Genomic DNA, 5362 nt, shown 5'->3' with positions numbered 1-5362 from the left:
GGAACTCAAATGGCAACAGAGCGCTGCTCGACACAGCTTGGGGATGAATGGAGAAGCGGCAGAGGATTTATGTCTTAAAAGCATCAAAGTCTATGAGAGGGAGAGACCCCGGGGAGGGGATGGAGATAGTCCTCCTTTAAGATTTAAGGGAATCATTCCAAACAATTTGGCTGAATGTTGCTGTCACAGCGGGAGACGCACACAATAACAACATTTGCCGGTGGTAAAGAGAGGGACTGCGGCTAAGTGATTTTTTACAGGGACAGGAAGCAAATGTAATAAATTGTATATTGTAAAAAAATGTGTGATACAAGATTAAGTGTTGAAACCTCGTTTCAGAGCATAAAGGAGATCGATATAAGCTTGCTGAATGCATTGAGCGGAAAATAACTTCTCAGTGAAAAGAAACAAATGTGTGAAAATCACATTTATTCAACAAGGTTGCATCTTCAAGCAGTTAAATGTTTCCTCACAGCTCAAGGACAGAGAACTTGCAAGGGGAAAATAAAAGACTGGAGCACACTGATTGATTCGTGGGCTGTAATTGTGTAAACACATTGACATATTCACACTATACAACAGTGTGAGACAAACAGGTAACAGATAGTTAGTCTCCAACAATGCTTATCAGATAATGGGTTGAAAAGGATTTGAAATCGATTGAGAGTGGGTCCAACTGTAAAGGGTTGTGTCAGGACCCAAGTGCAGCACAATGGATAGCAGGTAACAGTTTATAAGGAAGTTTAATATCAAAATCCACACTTAGAGGGCAGGGCAGGTAATCTACGCAGAAAATGTAATTGTCCAATTAGATTCTGAGACAGGAAGAATGACAGGACAATCGCAGACACAGGCAAACAGGAACCATGACACCTATCTCTAGTTGAATACAGAAGGTGGGGTTTACAACAAAAAGGTTTGATAACAGAGTAACAGAAATACCGGAAGAAACCTCGGGGAGAGCAAGAGAGGAAGTATCTCTCTCCCAGGACAGACAAACGTGCAGAAGGTGTCGTGAGTATAAATCAAAAAGATAATTTATGACAGACTAAATGTCAGAAAAGATAATGGGTCTATACTGTATATAAAAAGAAGACAAAGAAGGATCCAGATGGATGTAAATGACTTTTGCACTGAATTGTTGAATTGTAGTAATTGTGTGATTTACTCCTCTGTGCCACACATCAACTGTGAATTGTAAGACCATCCTGTTGGATTCGGCTGTGAAAACTTCTACAGTTGTCAACAGAGATTCCAGTTGCTGTATATTTCTACTGTATCTGCCTTTCTAATCTTCTTAAACCAAATGTACGTTCCACGTCTGAATTTGTAGAATATATTGGCTCTATCTTCTAGTGCAATACATCTTTTAACCTGCATAAGCCCCAACAATGATTTATGTTTATTGTCTGTCGAACTACCTTTCTACTGTAAAACCCATGGTATCACTAAATGATAACCTTTCATTGGAGCTTGCAAAACAGTTTGTAGGAAAGAAATCTGATTTCTTAGAACACCAAACTCCTTGCATTGGAGTCAAAGTACAACAGTTCAGCACGTAATGTATGCATTGAAATCTAAGTAATGGCTTTATTCATAGCTACTGGATTTATAGAGTATATATCGCCTCTGAAGGCAGCAGTTTGCTCAAGCATGAGTTGAATACCTACATAAAAGATAACAATGCTCCACCACTTAAAAACAGATCTGTGATTATGTGTTTTCATGGGTCACAGAGACAAATAAAGTGCTGCACAACCAAGATAAATGTGCATAATAAACATTATCCAACAAAGTAAAGAGGACAGGAGAGCAATAACAAAGACATCATTAAGTAGGAGTGTAAGAGAACATTCATTATGGTTATGGCTAAGGTGAGGAAGGTTAAAGCAAGTCAGCAGAGTGGAATAGTGCAAGAAAATGTAATGACTTTAGCAAAGTAAAAATCTAAAAGTAGTCTTTGAAAATGGTTTAAAAGCCTCTGCACCTTCTACAGTTGTGTCAAAAGGTTACACTTTGCATTTGGTCTCTTTGTTGCAAGTTTTTTTAATGGATTTACTTTAGGATACAATCAAATTTAAAGATGAAACAATGCTTAAATGTCACTTGCTTATAGTATATAGATGTTGAGAAATGTTTGGCTTGAAAACACAAGCTGGTGCTTTGCACTGAACCCTGACTGTGTGAGAGTCCTTGAAGTTTTTCGATTTGGGCCAGATTACTGACAGCTGCTCGACATCACATCTAAAATCATACTTAAGTCCAGAAGCTTGAGAATAAGAAGGAAGTGGAGAGGCGCTTACTGCTGTCACATTTTCAGACCAAGAAGAGGTGAAAAATACTTTCCTATTGCAGGGACAGTATGCTCTTCCAAATCACTGAGAAATGTACAAAGCACAGTCTCACTCAGAAATATTATCACTGAAAATCACAAACTTAATCCATGTGCTGCAATTGTTTCTTGGTCACTAACAGTCCGGGTGGTCACCTCACTTATGGGTGGGGATGGCATTCACGTAGATTTTATTTTCATAAATGGCGGGATTTGAACACAAGCCTCCTGCGAGACTGGAGCCATTTTCTCCACCAATTGCCACCTCACAGCAAAACCAACTGACCCTCAAGTTGAGCCACACCAAACTCAAGACGGAGGTTTTAGCTCGGCCACACTACCTTCTTTCTATGGTAGAATGCACCTACCGGTATTTAAAAATGTACAATGGGGTGAGCTTGATAGCAATCACAGTGACATAAATCTGAGAGCCCCTTCCGTGGAAATAAATAGTGCAACAATTGGCAACTCATACCAAAGCAAACTGACCTTCAAGTTGAGTCACACCCAACTCAAGACTGAGTTTTTTTTTACACTGTCTTCAGGTTGGGTGTGGTTTCCAAATATCACTTGATTCTTGTATATATAATGGCAGAGAGACTGGAGCCTTAATCCAGCGCCTTAGACCGCTCGGCTACACTACCTTTTTTCAATGAGATAAATAGACCTAATAAAAAAATCACAGAAGAATGAGCTTGATAGCAACCAAAACTGCAAGAATCAAATTAGCCTTTCAGCCAGTGACAAGAAGTCAAGAGTCCAAATTCTCCAACAATTGGCAACTCGTCCCAAAGCACACAGACCTTCAAGTTGAGTCACACCCAACTCAAGACTGAGTTTTTTTTTTTAATGTTTTCATACCCAACTCAAGACTGAGTATTTTTTAGACTGTCTTCAGGTTGGGTGTGGTTTCCAAATATCACTTGATTCTTGTATATATAATGGCAGTGGTGGGATTTGAACCCACGCCTCCTGAGAGACTGGAGCCTTAATCCAGCGCCTTAGACCGCTCGGCCACACTACCTGTTTTCAATGAGTAAATAGACCTAATAAAAAATCACAGAAGAATGAGCTTGATAGCAACCAAAACTGCAATAATCAAATTAGCCCGTCAGTCAGTGACAAGAAGTCAAGAGTCCAAATTCTCCAACAATTGGCAACTCGTCCCAAAGCACACAGACCTTCAAGTTGAGTCACACCCAATCAAGACTGAGTTTTTTTTAAATGTCTTCACACCCAACTCAAGACTGAGTTTTTTTAAATGTCTTCACACCAACCTCAAGACTGAGTTTTTTTTACACTGTCTTCAGGTTGGGTGTGGTTTCCAAATATCACTTGATTCTTGTATATATAATGGCAGTGGTGGGATTTGAACCCACGCCTCCTGAGAGACTGGAGCCTTAATCCAGCGCCTTAGACCGCTCGGCCACACTACCTATTTTCAATGAATAAATAGACCTAATAAAAAAATCACAGAAGAATGAGCTTGATAGCAACCAAAACTACATAAATCAAATTACCTCGTCAGTCAGTGACAAGAAGTCAAGAGTCCAAATTCTCCAACAATTGGCAACTCTTCCCAAAGCACACTGACCTTCAAGTTGAGTCACACTCAAGACTGAGTTTTTTTTAAATGTCTTCACACCAAACTCAAGACTGAGTTTTTTTTAGACTGTCTTCAGGTTGGGTGTGGTTTCCAAATATCACTTGATTCTTGTATATATAAGGGCAGTGGTGGGAGTTGAACCCACGCCTCCTGAGAGACTGGAGCCTTAATCCAGCGCCTTAGACCGCTCGGCCACACTACCTGTTTTCAATGAGTAAATAGGCCTAATATAAAATCACAGAAGAATGAGCTTGATAGCAACCAAAATTACATAAATCAAATTAGCCCTTCAGTCAGTGACAAGAAGTCAAGAGTCCAAAGTCTCCAACATTTGGCAACTCGTCCCAAAGCACACAGACCTTCAAGTTGAGTCACACTCAAGACTGAGTTTTTTTTAAATGTCTTCACACCCAACTCAAGACTGAGTTTTTTTCGACTGTCTTCCGGTTTGGGTGTGGTTTCCAAATATCACTTGATTCTTGTATATATAATGGCAGTGGTGGGATTTGAACCCACGCCTCCTGAGAGACTGGAGCCTTAATCCAGCGCCTTAGACCGCTCGGCCACACTACCTATTTTCAATGAATAAATAGACCTAAAAAAAATCACAGAAGAATGAGCTTGATAGCAACCAAAATTACATAAATCAAATTAGCCCTTCAGTCAGTGACAAGAAGTCAAGAGTCCAAATTCTCCAACATTTGGCAACTCGTCCCAAAGCACACAGAACTTCAAGTTGAGTCACACTCAAGACTGAGTTTTTTTTAAAATGTCTTCACACCCAACTCAAGACTGAGTATTTTTTACACTGTCTTCAGATTGGGTGTGGTTTCCAAATATCACTTGATTCTTGTATATATAATGGCAGTGGTGGGATTTGAACCCACGCCTCCTGAGAGACTGGAGCCTTAATCTAGCGCCTTAGACCACTCGGCCACACTACCTGTTTTCAATGAACAAATAGACCTAATAAAAAAATCACAGAAGAATGAGCTTGATAGCAACCAAAATTACAAAAATCAAATTAGCCCTTCAGTCAGTAACAAGAAGTCAAGAGTCCAAAGTCTCCAACATTTGGCAACTCGTCCCAAAGCACACAGACCTTCAAGTTGAGTCACACTCAAGACTGAGTTTTTTTTTTAATGTTTTCACACCCACCTCAAGACTGAGTTTTTTTTAGACTGTCTTCAGGTTGGGTGTGGTTTCCAAATATCACTTGATTGTTGCATATATAATGGCAGTGGTGGGATTTGAACCCACGCCTCCTGAGAGACTGGAGCCTTAATCCAGCGCCTTAGACCGCTCGGCCACACTACCTTTTTTCAATGAGTAAATAGACCTAATAAAAAAATCACAGAAGAATGAGCTTGATAGCAACCAAAATTACATAAATCAAATTAGCCCTTCAGTCAGTGACAAGAAGT

The 5362-nt window shown here is 39.9% G+C and overlaps 6 non-coding genes across 6 annotated transcripts; all 6 read right to left on the bottom strand.

The window, feature by feature from the left end:
* Positions 1-3274: 3274 nt before the first annotated feature.
* Positions 3275-3356, bottom strand: trnal-aag (transfer RNA leucine (anticodon AAG)). The gene has a single exon. It is a non-coding gene; the product is annotated as a tRNA-Leu (tRNA).
* A 330-nt stretch (positions 3357-3686) lies between these two features.
* On the bottom strand, positions 3687-3768 carry trnal-aag (transfer RNA leucine (anticodon AAG)). Its single transcript has one exon. It is a non-coding gene; the product is annotated as a tRNA-Leu (tRNA).
* A 290-nt stretch (positions 3769-4058) lies between these two features.
* Positions 4059-4140, bottom strand: trnal-aag (transfer RNA leucine (anticodon AAG)). Its single transcript has one exon. It is a non-coding gene; the product is annotated as a tRNA-Leu (tRNA).
* Positions 4141-4429: 289 nt separating this feature from the next.
* trnal-aag (transfer RNA leucine (anticodon AAG)) lies at positions 4430-4511 on the bottom strand. Its single transcript has one exon. It is a non-coding gene; the product is annotated as a tRNA-Leu (tRNA).
* Positions 4512-4800: 289 nt separating this feature from the next.
* Positions 4801-4882, bottom strand: trnal-aag (transfer RNA leucine (anticodon AAG)). The gene has a single exon. It is a non-coding gene; the product is annotated as a tRNA-Leu (tRNA).
* A 291-nt stretch (positions 4883-5173) lies between these two features.
* On the bottom strand, positions 5174-5255 carry trnal-aag (transfer RNA leucine (anticodon AAG)). The gene has a single exon. It is a non-coding gene; the product is annotated as a tRNA-Leu (tRNA).
* Between the last annotated feature and the right edge of the window lie 107 nt (positions 5256-5362).

This window comes from Notothenia coriiceps, unplaced genomic scaffold (assembly GCF_000735185.1).
Source record: "Notothenia coriiceps isolate Sejong01 unplaced genomic scaffold, NC01 NC01_scaffold00022520, whole genome shotgun sequence".
In the NCBI taxonomy this organism is placed as follows: Eukaryota; Metazoa; Chordata; class Actinopteri; order Perciformes; family Nototheniidae; genus Notothenia; species Notothenia coriiceps.
Note: the sequence above shows the minus strand (reverse complement) of the source record. Positions and strands in the feature narration are given on the sequence as shown.